This window comes from Eriocheir sinensis, chromosome 8 (genome assembly GCF_024679095.1).
Source record: "Eriocheir sinensis breed Jianghai 21 chromosome 8, ASM2467909v1, whole genome shotgun sequence".
In the NCBI taxonomy this organism is placed as follows: Eukaryota; Metazoa; Arthropoda; class Malacostraca; order Decapoda; family Varunidae; genus Eriocheir; species Eriocheir sinensis.
Window position 1 is genome coordinate 9,928,091 of NC_066516.1, and position 17,500 is coordinate 9,945,590.

The 17,500-nt window shown below is 44.4% G+C and overlaps 1 protein-coding gene and 1 long non-coding RNA gene across 4 annotated transcripts in view; one reads left to right on the forward strand and one right to left on the reverse strand.

The window, feature by feature from the left end:
* The window catches only part of LOC126995486 (uncharacterized), a 77,540-nt gene that overhangs the window by 44,101 nt on the left and 15,939 nt on the right, over window positions 1-17,500 (forward strand). The window contains exon 2 of one of the 3 annotated variants that reach the window (XM_050855069.1): window positions 8,696-8,798. The exons of 1 other annotated variant lie outside the window; for it this stretch is intronic. The gene's annotated coding sequence lies outside the window, so the exon portion shown is untranslated. The remainder of the gene's footprint in view (window positions 1-8,695; window positions 8,799-17,500) is intronic. One more of the 3 variants, XM_050855067.1, reaches the window with a different exon arrangement.
* Window positions 1-17,500, reverse strand: part of LOC126995493 (uncharacterized) — an 85,562-nt gene that overhangs the window by 8,122 nt on the left and 59,940 nt on the right. The gene's annotated exons all lie outside the window — the stretch shown is intronic.

Below are 17,500 nucleotides of genomic sequence, written 5' to 3' on the forward strand. Positions count from 1 at the left end.
TGTTGTTGTTCTTCTTCTTCTTCTTCTTCTTCTTTTTTCTTCTTCTTCTTCTTCTTCTTCTTCTTCTTGTTCTTTTTCTTCTTCTTCTTCTTCTCCTCCGTCTTCTAAATTCTTTTCTCTTCTATCACCATTACCATCACTCTCTACAATGCTATTACTACTCTTACTACTAGCAATATTATGATCAGCAGTCCAACCATTACCTACATCACTACCAACTTCTTTACTTTCTCCATTTCTACTATTGCTACTACGACCAATGGCACCGCTGCTACTTCTGCTATATCACCTATCTGGCTTCTCATTTTCTTTCTCTCATTCAGCGTCCTCCTCTCCTATTGCTAGTGTTACTACTACTACTATTGCTGCTCCTGCTACGACTGCGACTACTACCCCGGTAACAACAACAGTCTCCTCTCTCTCTCTCTCTGCTGTCCCTCGCAACGGCCAACTTTCCCCGTTTACAGACACACTACGTGATGCGCTCTTCCTTAACTCAATTGACCTCAGCTTGATCCTCTCTATCACCTCTTCAACCTCCTCCTCCTCCTCCTCCTCCTCCTCCTCCTCCTCCCCCTCCTCCTGCAGCCTGACCCCTTTGCCCCCTCCCGCTCTCTCACGCAGACGAGTAGCGCAGAATCGGCGAAAATTATCATTGAATTTAGTAGTTTGATTTGTCGTTTTTTTCAGAGGAGTGTGCGGGAGAAAGCATGCAGGGGGGGAGAGGGGTAGGGATGGAGGGGGAGAGAGAGGGGGGGAAGAGCGAAAGAGAGGGGGGGAAGAGAGAGAGAGAGAGAGAGAGAGAGAGAGAGAGAGAGAGAGAGAGAGAGAGAGAGAGAGAGAGAGAGAGAGAGAGAGAGAGAGAGAGAGAAAAGGTGTTTGACTACCTGTTGAAAGTCGTGCTGATCATAATTATTCGGGAGAGTTAATTCTTACTTTTAACCTCTTCTTGTGTGTACCTGTGTGTGTGTGTGTGTGTGTGTGTGTGTGTGTGTGTGTGTGTGTGTGTGTGTGTGTGTGTGTGTGTGTGTGTGTGTGTGTGTGTGTGTGTTTCCCTTTTCGCTATCTTTCCAAATATTTCCTAATTCTCTATCTCCCTCTCTCTCTTCCTTCCTTCCCTCTCTCTTTCCTCCCTTGCATTTATTTGTTTCCTTGTTTGTTTATTCTTCTGTTTATTTATTTATTTGTTTCTTTCTCTCTTTCTCTTTCTCCCTCTCTCTCATCTGATACACATTTTTCTTTTTGTTTGTCATTCTTTACTATCTGATACATTGTCTTTTTATTAGCCCCTTATTCACGTGGAAATTATTACTCTATTCTTCCGGTAAATATTCTTCCACCAACGATTCTTTTCTTCTCCTCCTCCTCCTCCTCATCTTCCTCTTTCTTCATCTCATCTTCAACGTTCTTGTCATCTTAAACGTCTTCATCTTTTCCCAGTTTTATCATCGTTTTCTCTCACTTTCTAACCTCGAATGGGAGACTGAAAGATTAAAGCAAAGGAACCGATGAGGAGAGAAACTAGAAAAAACATGGGAGAATGAAAAAGAGTGAAAAAATGGGAGAATGGGAGGATGAAAAAGAATGGGAGAATGAAAAAGAATGGAAGGCTGAGAAATTAAAGCAAAGTAACTGATAAGGAGAGAAACTAAAAAAAGAAAACAAAAGAAATAAGGAAATGTACAAGGAAGGCAAGTAAAGATGAAGGGAATAAAACAGAAAAGAAAAACGGACAAGTAAGAAAGTGTGAAAAATCGGAGGATGAGAAAGACTAAGAGGATTGAGGAAGAAAGGGAGAGAGAGGGAAGAAGAGAAGAAGAGAGGGACGAAAGGATAGAGGGATGGCAGGGAAGAGACGGAAGGAAAAATAAATAAATACTAAAAGGACAGAGAGATGAATGTCACGTTAAAGAAAAAGGAAGAGGAGGAGGAAGAAGAAGGGGACGATGAAGGGGACAAGGAGGAAGAGATACAGGACGAGGAAGAGGAGGAGGAGGAGGAGAAGGAGGAACAAACAAGCTGACTGAGAGTCCTGAAATAAACGAAATAAACTACGAGATTGAAAAGGAAGCGAAAAAAGTACACAAAAACGAGAGAAATTAAGAGTTAACAAGGCGAAAATTGTGCTAAGAGAGAGAGAGAGAGAGAGAGAGAGAGAGAGAGAGAGAGAGAGAGAGAGAATTATGAATAAGGAAATGACAGGAAAATTGCGAGGAGGAAGCAGAAACACGGAGGGCGAACACGAGATTATGCGAGAACGCGTGATACAGCACAGCACGGCGATAACAGGAAGAAGAGGGAACAAAAGAGGAAAGAGCGGAGGTAAGGAGGAAGAAGACATCCACACGAGGAAGAAGAGGAGGCGGGGAGAGAAGGGGAAGAGAAAGAGCTGGAGCAAGAGAGAGAGAAGAGTATTGTGTGAAAGCGGAGTCATTGTTACCTCATCTCTCTCTCTCTCTCTCTCTCTCTCTCCCGGTCTAAGCCTCAGGGCATCCATTGGCTAATTGCGTCGAGCTCCCAAACGACTCCACTTAGCTTGTAGTGTATTATTATTATTATTATTATTATTATTATTATTATTATTATTATTATTATTATTATTATTATTATTATTATTATTATTATTATTATTATTAAGATCGGCATTATTTTCATCAACATTGTAACTACTGTTGTTCATTATCATTGCACTGGTAGCAAAAGCAGACATGATTATTTGTATTTTTAGCAACAATGGCAGCGACAGAAAGATGAACAGTGTAATAAAAAGAATATCGTAGTGGTATTATTATTATCATTATTGTTAGTAGTAGTAGCAGCAGTAGTAAACGTAGCAGCAGCAGTAGTACTAGCATTAGTCTTATCATTAGCATTAGTAGTAGTAATAATATCAGTAGTACCAGCACTAGTAGTGGTAGGCGAGGGACTGTGACGTCAGCAGCATCACTACCACCAATCAAAATAGCTACTACTTCGTCCACAAGCATTATCATTACTCCTACTATTACTCCTCTTCCTCCTCCTCCTCCTACTACTACTACTACTACTACTGCTTCTATTTTCTTTTTCTTTCTTTTAAATTAGTATTAAGCGACCCCACAAAACGTTTAATTCAAAAGCTCTTTGGCCAGGTTACCTTGCCCAAATCGCTCCCCAACACACAAAAGACAAAACATAAAACAAAATGATAGAACTGCAGTAGATGCTCCACTTTCTGCTCTCGCTCCACCATTATTATCGAGAAAACTAAAGCCGGAATAGCGTTAACACTAAGATCAAAAGCCTGTCGCCCAATACAGAAGACAGACATTTGCAGAGCGAATTCCTGAAATTTTATCGTCTCGTGCGAGGAAGCATCTGTACGTGCGAGCGTGTGTGCGTGCACAGGAAAGCTTCTTAAACATGGACTCGTGTAGTTATAACCTCGTGAAGCACATTAACCGGAAGTTCTTCAGCCGGGAGGCTCAAGATAATTAAAAATAATGTTTCAACAATGACAGTGGCGTGTATATATAGAGACTCAAATTTCTATCTCAGTCTCTTTGTCACGGAAAACTTTTTATTATTATTATTATTATTATTATTATTATTATTATTATTATTATTATTATTATTATTTTTTTTTTTTTTTTTTTTTATTATTATTATTATTTTTTATTATTATAACTCACGATTATTTGTTATTAATATTACTAGAAATCTTAGTAGTTGTGGGAGTAATAGTTTTTTCAGTAATGTTAACTTTTACTCCGGCCTTATTCTTTGCACCAAATACACACTAATGAAAGTAATAAAATATCGAGATAAGAGGTTAGTGAACTATTGTCTGTGAGACTTCCGGGAAAAGGTGATCTCAGTGGAGTCTTACTGAGGAGGGGAGGGGAGGGCAGGGAGGGGAAGAAAGGTAAAGGAAGGGAAGGGAAGGGAAGGAAGCGACGGAAATGGCGGTGATATGTGCGTGAGAGGCCAGCATTAGGGAAGGAGCCGAGGTGTTGGCGCAGTGGAAAAATCTGTCATAGATAATACATTATTTTTTCAGCGAAGGAAAAGTGGAAATTTTGTTGAGGAGGTCAGGAGGTAAAGGGGGAGAAGGGAGGGAGGGAGGGAAGGGAAGCAGCCAACGAGGAAGGAAAGTAGGGAGGGAAGGAGGAAGAGGAGGAGGAGGTATATGTTATGAAGGATGACGCTTAGCTGGGGTCCCGTGCTTGAGAAGAAGGAGAAGAAAAAGAAGAAGAAGAAGAAGAAGAAGAAGAAGAAGAAGAAGAAGAAGAAGAAGAAGAAGAAGAAGAGAAGGAGGAGGAGGAGGAGGAGGTCTAACTGACAAAGATGATTAAATTGATGTAAGTATTAAGACGAAGAGGAAGAAGAGACGAAGAGGAAAAGAATGAAGAAAAAGCAAGAAAAAAAGTGTTTAATGTTGTGTTGCTGAGAGGGAGAGAGAGGATGGGAGAGGAAATGGAGGAAAGGAGGGAGAGGAGAGGGAGAGAGGAAAGAGAGGGGAGATAAGGCAAGGGGGAGGAAAAGGAGAGGGAGACACGTTGCAGAAGCTGTTATCATGGAGTAAGATTTAGATAACAGAGAAGAAAAGAAGGAAACAATAAAAAATAAAGAATAAGAAAAGAAAAAACAGTAAATAACAAATAAGAGAAAAAACATGAAGGAATAAATCGAGAAAGAAAAAATAAAACAAAAAGAAAGACAAAGGAAGGTAAACAACAATGGGGGGGGGGGGGAGAGAGAGAGAGAGAGAGAGAGAGAGAGAGAGAGAGAGAGAGAGAGAGAGAGAGAGAGAGAGAGAGAGAGAGAGAGAGAGAGAGAGAGAGAGAGAGAGAGAGAGAGAGAGAGAGAGAGAGAGAAACCAGACAGATACAGAGAACGAGTGAACGAGAAATCGACCTCGCAGAAACTCGGAAGCTCGTAGGAGAAAACGGTTCGGCACGCACTCGGCGCACGCCATTTACCTGATGAAATAGGAAACTCAGCGTGAAATTTCGCTCCTGAGACCCCGCATGTCTCCACCGCTGCAAGGTTCACTCCGTTTAAGGTTAATGAAAGCACGAGGCGAGGCGACATGAATACGGGTCGTCAGGCAAAGCATCGCAAGGCAGGTACGGAGCTACTGAAGTGGAAGAAGAAGAGCACGTGGCTGAAGGAGGTGGGCGTGGAGAGAGAGAGAGAGAGAGAGAGAGAGAGAGAGAGAGAGAGAGAGAGAGAGAGAGAGAGAGAGAGAGAGAGAGAGAGAGAGAGAGAGAGAGAGAGAGAGAGAGAGAGAGAGAGACCAAGAATGAAAGAAAAAGAAGACAGATAGTAAATAATAAAGAAGAGAGAAAAAGACGAAAAAAAACATGAAAGAATAAATCGAGAAACAAAAAGAAAAACAGAGAAAAATATAAATAAATAACAAAGAGACAGACAGACAGACAGACACAGACAGAGGTAGACAGACATGGAATGAGAGAGTGTGTGTGTGTGTGTGTGTGTGTGTGTGTAGACATGTGCGTGTGTGCGTGTGCGTGTGCGTGAGGGAGGAGGAAGAAGACAATGCGAACACCAGCAATAATGAAATACAGAAAATATATATATCGTATCCAAGAAGATTGATCCGCGCGCGAACGAACGCATGACGGAGGACAACGAGGAATTACAAGGCGGAGCAAGATGAATGGATGCAGGAGTGAAAACAAAGAAAAGGAGTCTCGCCGGAATCGATGAAAATGAGTGGGGGAAGAGGAGGACCAGGAGGAGGAGGAGGAGGAGGAGAAGGAGGAAGAGGGGAGGGAAGAGGAGAAAAGAATTGAGAGGGATGGGAAGAGGTGGTTGCAGTGGTGGAGGAGAATGGGAAGGAGGAGGAAGAGGAGAAAAATTAGATAGGAGAGGGAAGGGGGAAAGAGAAGACAGGGTAGTGGTGGAGGTGGAGAGGAAGAAGAAGAGGAAGAGGAGGAGGAAAGATAGGAGGAGGAGGAAGGAATAGAAGAGAGGGTGGTAGAGGAGGAGGTTGAGTTAGAGAAGGAGGAAAAGGAAGAGGAGGAAGAGGAGGAGGAAGAAGAGGAGGAGGAGGAGGAGGAGGAAGAAGAGGAGGAGGAGGAGGAGGAAGTGAAGGAGGAGAAAAGATTGAGGAGGGAGGAGGAGAATGAGAACAATTTTTCCAATACAATATACTCCCGCGAGCGCCAGCGGGGAAATATTAATGGTACATAAAGCATAAAATAACAATAAAATAAAATAATGAAACTAAAGAATAACAGCAACACGTCGAGGTAAGGTAATGCATGACACTCATGGAGACAATATTCTCATATGACTCGGTGACTTTATTTGCCTTTTAGGGAAAGAAGGAAATAAAAACATCCTCGGACTTGTCTCTCGCCGCGGATGACCTCCCTTCCTGGCAGAGCGTGGGTGGGCAGCACTGAGTGACCCTATTGGCTAGTGCTCTTGGCCAAAAGTTAATTAAAATGGCGTGGCGACTGCTCTTGTAGTGCGCCTATGAGGCGTGTAGCGAATACGGAGACTTGCTTCAGTCATTCTTGACTTGGGAACGTGGTTTCGTGATTTTGATGATTTGATGATATTGTTACTACTATTACTACTACTACTACTACTACTACTACTACTACTTCTACTAGTAATAACAATAATAATAATAATAATAATGAATATAATACAAATCATTAACACATATATTTTCAATAGAAATGATGGTAAAATAACATTGGTATTAATTATGATAATAATAATGAGCGAGGCAGCGAATAATGGCTGGGGTACTTCATTGATATTATCACTATTATTATTATTATTATTATTATTATTATTATTATTATTATTATTATTATTATTATTATTATTATTATTATTATTATTATTATTATATAAGCAGCAGCAGCAGCAGCAGCAGTAGTAGTAGTAGTAGTTGTAGTAGTAGTAGTAGTAGTAGTAGTAGTAGTAGCAGTAGTAGTAGTAGTAGTAGTAGTAGTAGTAGTAGTAGTAGTAGTAGTAGTAGAAGTAAAAGTGAATGTGTTTGTAATATTATTTGTAGTAATAGTGGTTGCAATATTTATCACAAAATGGTGTTGAAGAATAGAATGAAAATCATTCAAATGAGTACGAAGACAAGAAAATTTGAATACATTAAACAGAGGAAGCGAGGAAACGAATAAGACAATGAGGAGGAGGAGGAGGAGGAGGAGGAGGAGGAAGAGGCGGAGGAGGCAGGGCAAAATTTCGGAGGGGCTTCCGTGGCGTGTGTTTTGTCGGGCCGGGGTCAGGCGTCACGTCGCGTCTCGCTGCATGCTGAGCAGGTGAACAATACCTCATAAAGGCGGCCAGGTGAGACGAGGCGCGCCGCCCCCTTCACCGCGGAGGCCTCCACTCACCTCCCCCCCTTCAAACCGCTGCTGTTTTCCTTTCTATTCATCTCCAGCTTTCTCCGTGTGTCAACGCTATACTCTTAGGGACTCCTTTACTTTGTTGTAGCTGCTGAGGGCGTTAGTTAGGCAGCGAGGCCTCAAACTCGTGACGATCCGGCCTTTCTTTTGGTTTCTCTTTTGTGTCGCAACTATATATTTTTCTTCAAAGGTACTTCCTGCTCTAGTACACAAAAGAAGGGAAGAAAGGGCGGCGCACTCTGATCCTTATTGATATTTATCGATGCGTCTGTTTTTTCTATACTCAGTTAGGTCTGCCCAGTGTTCTCGCCCTTCAATATACTTTTACTTCCACTTGTTTTGAGTCATATAGCTTTCCCCTTCGTTCTTTTTTTTAATTTACGCCGCTAAGTAGCATATATCAGCATGACTTCCTTGCGTGTGGGTTTTCAATCTTATACTGTCTGTCATTTATATCCTTTTGTGTCTGTAACCTCATTTTTAAGTTTATTGCAGTTCAAGGTATCTTAATTACGTTTATATCTCGTTAATTTGACCAGCTTTATGACGGGTACATGCGTCTACAACCGTATTAGTACATTCTAAATACCGGTTTTTATGACACGGCATCAGCGGGCGCATCTCAGGTTTCTCTTTCGTCGCCTGGTATCAGTGTTTACCATCGGCCCATTCTTTTCTTCTCAACATTTATCACTTATTTCCGGATAATTTCACCGCGCCAACACCATTTTCTACCTTTCTACTTCCTGCTTTTGTACTCGCTAACCCTCCTTCTCATCTTCCTCCGCCGCCTTGGTAGTAGTTTCCTGTTACACTCTGACCAAACACTCACTCGCTCGTTCACACTCCCTCCCGACATCACCTCCAACATCTCGCCGCTCCCTGTCGTACGTCCGTCCACTTTTGTACTCGTTAACACTCCTTCCCATCCGCCGCCGCCTTGGTAGTAGTTTCCTGTTACACTCTGACCAAACACTCATTCGTTCGTTCACACTCCCTCCCGACATCACCACCTCAGTGCACCACCTCTCTTCCTCCCGTCTGTCCGTCCGTCCACGTGCACCTCCCTCCCTCCCTCCCGCCCTTCCGTTTATTTATGCAAGAAGCGCTTCCCTCGGTCGCCATTCCCCGCTAGTAATGAAAAGTCTTAAATTTACTTTCCATTACTTGCAGGTGTTCGCGCATTCAGTGTGATCCAGGTCTCATCATCCAATTTGAGCACGTCTCGTATTTTTCGCCGCGTTTTTATCTTGCTCTTCTTTTTCCCAGGCGTGCGACTTCAAGGATTCTCTGTTCCATTTTTCCAGAGGCGACGATTCTCTTGGGCCGAGTCGTCGTCTGCGTCATCGTCGTCTGCGCCTCCAAGCTAGTGGTGCGTCCCTCCTTCCTTCCCCTGTGTGTGGTGGGCGGGTGAGTCTTCGCCGGTGGAATAGAAGAGGCTCAACGGGGGATTCCTTTCAGTAATTGCTCGAACTAGTGAAATAATAGGTTTGTGTGTGTGTGTGTGTGTGTGTGTGTGTGTGTGTGTGTGTGTGTGTGTGTGTGTGTGTGTGTGTAACAGGTAGTAAGTTATGGCCTGTGATCGTGGGTTGTGAGTGTGGGTGGATGTGTGGGTGCGGGTGAAGAGAGTTGGATGAAGGAGGTATGTTTGGGTTGAAGGAGGGGTCAGCAAATTAGATGGAAGGACAATAAATCACCACCCCCCTCCACCCATTTCACCCTCCTTCCACACCCCTCTCCACCTCCTGAGCCAGCAGATGTTCCCCTCTCTTTACTGACCCCACGTCCCTACTCCTCAATTCCCTCTTCCCCTTTCCCTTTACGATTATGCACCTTCCCCTTTCCTTACCTCTTCTCATCACTTTTTTTACTCTTCCCATCCCCTCTCCTCTTTCCCCTACTTCCCTAGACTTTCATTTTTCCTTTTCTCCTCCCTCTTCCCCTAATCTTTTTCCATTGTCTCATCCCCTCTCCCCTTTTCCTTACTAACTTCTCCCGTTTCCCTCTTCTCATCCCTTCTCCCCTTTCCCTTACATCCCTTAATTCTCCTCTTTCCCTACCTCCTCTCTTTTCTCTCCTAACCTTTTTCCTTCGCCGCGTCGCCTCTCTCCACTCAACACGTCCCATCATGTTACCTCTCTGCATACCCCACCACTCCCACCCACCTCTCTCTCTCTCTCTCTCTCACGGAGATGGGACATGGCCACGATTAACGAGAGGGCGTAAATCATGCCTTATTGAATCTTGGCTGCGATGGATGGCCGAGGAGTGGTGGCGGTGACGGCGGTAGTGGTGGTGGTGGTGGTGGTGGTGGTGTGGTTGTGGTGGTGACGGTGATGGTGGTGGTGTGTGGTGAAGGGGATGGTAAATATGGTGTGGTGGGTGTGGTGTGATGGTGGTGGTGGTGGGGGTGGTGGTGATAATAGTAGTGGTGGCAGTTGTGGTGGAAGCAATATTGGTGATGGAAGTGGTAGTGGTGGTGATGGAGGTGGTGGCAGCAGTCGTGGTGGTGTTGCTGTTGGTGGTGGAGGTGGTGGTGGTGTTGTTGTTGTTGGTGGTGGTGTTGGAGGTGGTTGTAAAAGTTGTGGTGGTGGTGGTGGTGGTGATGAATGCAGGATAGATAAGTGGGTAGGCGAGGAGCAATTTGCTGTTATTATCGGCAGTGTCTGTCTCTGTCTCGGGTCTCCGTCTCCACCATCAGCAGTCTGGCACTATGTCCTTTACCATGAAACGAGTCAGTCACACACACAAAGAAATATCAATAAAATAAATCTAAAATAAAAGGAACGTATCGATGAGTTATATATTTATCGCAGCCTTCAGGTCATAACGAACAATAAAATATACTGACTGATAAATGATACCTGTTGATGTTCGCATTGAAGTGGAGCTTGTAAATCACGTTCCTGCCACATGGAAAGTTACTCGCTAATATACTGATACATAATACCTGTTGATGTTCGCATTGTGGTAAGAATGCAGCTTGTAGTTCAGGTTCCTGCCACATTTTGGGTTACTCGTTAAGGTTTCACGAAGACAACACTAATAAAGCTTTCTAATTACAACGCACTAGAGGCAGACCAAATGAAGGAAATATATACACTTTTTTCACCCATACTCCCTTCCCTCCTTTCCTTTATTACCCCTTCGACATGCCCACACCCTTGACTGGCTAATTCTAATCCAACACTATATATAAGAACGAAAACAGAATGATAAGATAACGATAACAAAGTCTTCTATTAATATCCAGAATTAACTAAAAGGACGAAAGCAAAATGATGAGAGGAGTGATGAGAATAACGATGCGTGCGTTTTAGTATCGAGTTGAATTAATTTTGTGCGGAATAAATAATACTTCGGCGATAAATACCACACCAGGAATAAAAATTTACCCGATGCAAAAGAAAAAAAAAAAAAACATTATATTTACCACATCAAATAAAGTTTTCGGCCTCTTAATACACACACACACACACACACACACACACACACACACACACACACACGTACTTTAAGAGGGACAGTCGCAGGGGAGGAGTCAGTCTGTTTTGTTCATTGCAGGTCGATAAAACTTGCAGCAGTCATTTTGCCAACACACGGGAGAGGCAGCGAACGTTAGCCTGACCCCGCCGAGCCACGCACTAGAGGCAGACCAAATGAAGGAAATATATGCACTTTTTCACCCTTACTCCCTTCCCTCCTTTTCTTTATTACCCCTTCGACATGCCCACACCTTTGACTGGCTATTCCCTTCCCTTTCATCACTTTCCCCCCTTCCTTCCTCCTCTTCAGTACCCTTTCCATAATATGTCCAAACCCTCCACTGACCTCTCTCTCTCCCCCATTTCAACGCTTAATTTCCGAACTTGAACTCCTTTGTCTATAATACTCCATCGCTGACTATTATTCTTTCTTTCTTTTTCCTTTTTCTTTCTTTCCTTCTTTCCTTCTTTGTTTCTTTCTTCCTCTCTCTCTCTCTCTCTCTCTCTCTCTCTCTCTCTCTCTCTCTCTCTCTCTCTCTCTCTCTCTCTCTCTCTCTCTCAAAACTTATCAGGCATCACCCCATTGCGTCCCGTCATAACGACCGGCTAACGAGGTGATCGCGGAGCCAAACGGCCTTGAATAAACACAGCTGCTGAAGGGGCGCGGCCTTGATAATCCCACACACACACACACACACACACACACACACACACACATCCCGCTGCCCCCTGTCCCTGTACGTCCCTACACCTTCCCCTTTCCCCCTACCTCCCTCATTCCCTCTCTTCTCTCCCTTCCTTTCCTTTTCCCTCTCCTACACGCCTCCCTCCCTTATTTTCCCCATCACTTTTCCCCTTACCATTATGTTCCATCACTCTTCTCATTTCCTACCGGCTTCTTTTTCTCCCTCCCTCCCCTCACCACTCTTACATATTTCCCTCTCTTATTTTTCACGTCCCGCTTCCCCTTTTCTCTTCACGTCCTTTCACGCACACGCACTCCCCCCCCCCCCCACACATACACACACAAACACACATGGTCTAGAGGTGCCTCGCGGTTATATGAAGTCATAGGCGCAGGAGCAGCAACATCAGAACACCATTTCGATAAACCCTCGACTTCCTACCTTGCCTTACACTCACGTTATGGCTATTGTTGATAGTTGTTGGCGGAAGCTGTTATCTCCAGGCACCGTAGATAACACAGATAGTAGTGAGGTGCGTATAGTCTCTCTCTCTCTCTCTCTCTCTCTCTCTCTCTCTCTCTCTCTCTCTCTCTCTCTCTCTCTCGCCCCTACAGCACCCCTCCCTCCATCCGTTCGCGCGAGATAAGACTCTATGGGCCATTACCACGAGACACCGCCACTTGTCTCGTCGCTGCCGCAACAGTTGCCACGCTCTGTCTTGGTGACGGGGGCGGGAGGCGTGGGAGAGGGAAGGAGGAAGAGGAGAGCAAGAAAAATTGTCACCATACATCGGGCCTAACTTTCTAAACTTAAACAAACAGACAAAGTAAACAAAGACTTCCTCCAACGCACCAGGGAGCCATAAAGATAAGGTTCCGAATTCTCAAACACTTCTGAGACTTAGTACATATACCTATTTGAAAAGACTGTCTTAGAAGTAGGGCTACCCGATTCTATGACCCTGGTGGTAGTTTGACAAGGCTTCTAGGAACGGAAAAACACACTCATGAGAACTCAGCTAGTCCTCTCTATAGCCTTTGAAGGAAATCGTAGGCGTTCGAGTATACGGGCCCTTAAGGTGTCCGATAAACAAGACTGACATCAGAGCCTTTGCCTTCAACGATCCTCCCCCTTACCTTACCTTAACTCCTTACCTTAATAATCCTCCTCCATTCACCTTTCCTTCCCTTCACCTTCCCTACTGAGCCACTTTCTCCTCTCACTTTACGAATGATGAAAAGACAATAAAAAGCCAAGAGATAGGAGGAATGAAGAGTTGAGTGGTGGTGGGGAGAGGGAGGAGGAGGGAAGTTGAATGTGGAAGTGAGAGGAAGAAGGGGATCGAAGGAGATGAAAGAAGGATGAGAGGTGATGGATGGGAGAAAGAGAGGTTAAAGGAAGAAAAAAAAAAATGGATGGAATAAAGAATGGGAAGAGTTTGGAAAGATAGTGTTTGAATAAGGACGAAAAAAAGGACGAAAGAGAGGCTGAAGAGGAGAATAAGGAGAGAGGAGGAGGAACAAGAGGAAAGGAGGAATGGAAGGGAGGTGACGGAGGAGGATGTAAAGATAGAAGAAGACAAGAAGAGGAAAAGATGAAGGAATAAGCGGAGAGGTGCAGGAGAGCATCAACACAGCCATGGAACTAAATTTTCTTTTTCTTTTTGGACATTTTTCTTGACAGGAGCAGAACGTTGTTGCAGGTAAAAAAAAAAAAAAACTTCATTCCTATTTTGGGTCGGCGTCCTTGACCGTAAAAGAGAAAAATGGAAGAGGCGGCGGCGCAGAAAAAAAAGAAAAGTGCGAGGAAGAATCGAGACTTTAAAGACCTTGAATTAAAAAAAAAAAAATATGTGTTAGGGGGCGAGGAGGTGGGAAAGGGGCGAGTAGGGGGAGGAGGGGAGGAGGGGAAGGGGGTAGGCCAAGCGAGGCGTCTTCCCGTAATGGGTTGAGGGAGAAAGGGAAGGAGAGGAAGGAGCGAATTGCTGGAAACACTGTATCCACCCATCCATCTACATCCTCACCCTCGCAGCCATTGTTAGCTCCCTCACCTCTGTCACTGCACGTACAGCCTCTTCCTCTCCCTCCCTCTCTCTCTTCCTCTCCCTCCCCACGGCACCGTCACCCTACACCCCACAAAAGGTATAGACTTGCCACATCAATTTAAGGAAAGTTTGGTGTCATCAGTTTCATTTCTTCTCTCTCTCACGGCTGCATTGTTACAATAGTTTTCCCCTCACGGTTACCTTTACTATTACTACTACTACTACTACTGCTGCTGCTGCTACTACTACTACTACTACTTCTACTACTACTACCACTGTACACATCACTTTTTTTCTATAGCAATGGAAACAGCATAAAATAAATTAAAACAAAAAAGCCCGCTAAGCTCTGGTCCTATGAAGGTAGAAAAGAGTGGCCAATAGAGAAGTCATTTTCTGAGCATCTCTTTTAACAGTAGTGGATGGAGTGCTCGAGGATGGACGGTTCACTGCATTATTGAGAGCACGGAGAGGGGGCGGAGGGGGTCTGTTGGTGTTGGGGACTGATGCGGGGGCGGGGTGGGGGTGGGGGTGGGGGGGGGCGTGTAGTATGCCGATGTCCCTCTGACTGAAAGGCTAATGGTCCTACTTGACTCAAAATGGCTTGTGTTCGAACGTCCGCCCGGCGTATGTGAGGAATGAAAATAAATACGCGACTACAACACTTACTTTAGGTCTTACTGTGTTCGATTCCGCATAGACTTAGAATGTGTGAAGATGTATCGGTGGTGATGGTGGTAAGACAGTGACATCGGGGCAGCACTAAATTGGCAGGGTGTGTGTGTGTCTTTTTTTATACCAAAGGAAACAGCTCAAGGGCAAAACAAAACAAACAAACACACAAAAAAAGCCCGCTAATCACTGCTCCTATAAAAGATAACTGAATAGAAAGAACACAAGAGAGGGTTAATTTCGGAAGGAGATGTGTCTTCATACTCAGCTGGAGAGTAAGGAAGGGGCAAGGGACCGAGATTACGTACTCCAGCATAAATGTTCTGACTCCAAATAGATGAAGCAATAGCAGTGGCAGCAGTAGGATGAGCAGGAGGAGGACCAAGAGGAAGAGGAGGAGGAATAAGAGAGGAGGGAGTGGGGGAGAATATCAGTTAAGCCCTGGAGTTAAATTTGATCTTTCTTTTTTAACACTTGTTCTTCTTTACAGGAGCAGAACGTGGCAGGTTAAGAAACAAATACTTCAATCATATTTTGGTTTGTGTATTTCCTTTACCGTAAAAAAATAAAAATAAAAATGGAAGGGGAGACGGAGCAACAATCCTCCTCCCCCCCCAAAAAAAAATGCTGAGAAGAATCGAGACTAGATCTTATTCCGTCTACGTAAACTTGAAATGTGTGAAGGTGCAAGAGGATGTCAACTTCGAAAAAAAAAAAAAAAACGCAAAAGATAAACGAAGAAGACAGGAATGGAGGAGGAGGAGGTGGAGGAGGAAATGGAGGTGAAGGAAAACACGTAAAGAAAGAAGAAACAGGTGTAGAAAAACGGGAGAGAAAAAAAAGTGGGGCGGAGGAAAGGGAAAGACGGCAGCGGGGTCTCTGAGTATAGGCGGTGCGCTGTGGCGGCGCGTTGTACGAAGAGGGAGAGGGAGAAGGTGAGGGGTCGACAATTTACTGTAGCATCCGGTTACGGGCGAGATTTATGAGGCAGGTGACGCAACGGAGACAGGAGCCGCCACACCACCATTACCAACGCCACGCTCGGGGAGGCATTTTTCCCATCGACACACAAACAAACACACACATACCGCCCTATACTGCTTCTCAGGTCGCTTCTATTTCTGGTTCCTCCTCCTAACTCGCGCTACACTAGACACGTGGCACGAACATTGGCTGCTTCAAGGGGAAGGATAACTCGATAGAAGAAAGTTTGCTAATGACATACTCGTTACAGAACTGAGTCACCCATCAGAGCATATTCAGGTAATAGAGAGGGAGATCAAGGGACAGAGGATATAGTCTTATGTACATGTCCGGGAAATCTATTGAATAAAGAGGTTCAAAGCGAGTTAATGATTCAGAATATCCAATTACCTACTGAAATAAATTAATGAAAAGAAAAGACAATCATAAAGGGAAGTTGAGAAGAGGAGATATAACTGGTGAGATGGATGGATAGATAGATAAAGAAATGCAGATAGATAGTTAGATAGACAGATAGATATAGATAGATAGACAGAGAGACAGACAGACAGAAACAGAGACAGACACAGTGAGACAGACACAGACAGACAGAAACATGAAAATATAGTTGAGAACTGAAAACACAACTGCCACTCTTCCCCGGGGAACAGCAAAGAGGTGCCGACACGCCCCTCGACACTTCGCCTGGGGAAGGGGGAACGGGGAAACGGGGGAACGGTGTCACCAATAGGCACAGGCACGCGGGGCTCGGTGGGGTCTGGGCGGGTCAGGGACGGGAACGGCTCAAGGCTACCGTGTGTGTGTGTGTGTGTGTGTGTGTGTGTGTGTGTGTGTGTGTGGGACGCCCTGCCATTCACACACTCATGAAAAGCAAGACGAGAACAAATTAAACTGTCAATGGGAAGGATATACGTGACTGTAAGCACACACACACACACACACACACACACACACACACACACACACATACACACACACACACACACACACACACACACACACACACACACACACACACACACACACACACACACACACACACACACACACACACAACCCCAATAACCCCCCCTCCACATATCGGAAAACGACTCACAAATGAATTTACGAAAGCTCCCAAAAAACATCGGATGAAAAAAAACGAAAAACAAGCCATGGAAAAATACGAATGTGGAGAAAGAAAGGAAAAAAAACAAAAAAACACTCGCAATGCCGCCGCTGCGCAACAAGTTTCCTCGCTGCTGCAGAAGAGAAAGAAAACGTAATGATGACGGATTAACAAGCTTTCCACGGCAGGATGATTATTTCTCGTTCTGAAAGCCAATGACTTACCGCATTACGTGAGAGAGAGAGAGAGAGAGAGAGAGAGAGAGAGAGAGAGAGAGAGAGAGAGAGACCTACCTACTTTCATACATACATACATAGACAGGCAGACAGACAGACAAACAGACAGACACACAGACAGACGTACAGACAAGTAGACCCCAAGAGGATGTCAACTTTGATAAAAAACAACAACGCAAAGGATAAGAGAAGAAAGGAATGGAGGAGGAGGAGGAGGAGGAGGAGGAGGAGGAGGAAGAGGAGGAAGTGGAGGTGAAGGAAAACACGTAAAGAATGAAGAAACAGTTGGAGAAAAACGGGAGAGAAAAAAAAAAGTGGGGTGGAGGAAAGGGTCAGAGAAGGAGAGAAAGAGAGAGAGGGCGACGCTTTAGGCAACTTGTTAATGTTAGTGGCCCATTAACTCTCTCTCTCTCTCTCTCTCTCTCTCTCTCTCTCTCTCTCTCTCTCTCTCTCTCTCTCTCTCTCTCTCTCTCTCTCTCTCTCTCTCTCTCTCTCTCTCCACTGCCCTTTATTCTTGCTTTCTGGTCTGTTTGTCTGTATTATTGTGCCTATTTATGGTTTTCCTATTCTTAACTGTCTGTCTGTATGTCTGTCCTTACTAATAGCTTGTCATTCTTTCGGCAGCAACACAATGCAACACTGTCATCATTACACCAGCTTCATCATTACACTATTCACAGCTACTCAACACTAACTGCTTCTCCGTCTGTTTGTCTTTCTCTCATCACACATCAGAACACAACGACATCTTCATTACACTCTTCTTTGCCGTGACACAAGCGTTCATCATCTTCCTCATCATCAGTAGCACCGTCATCATTAAGAAAACAAAGAAGGAAAATCGACAAACCAAGAAAGAAATTAAGGAAAGAAAGACACCCCACTCACCCACCCACA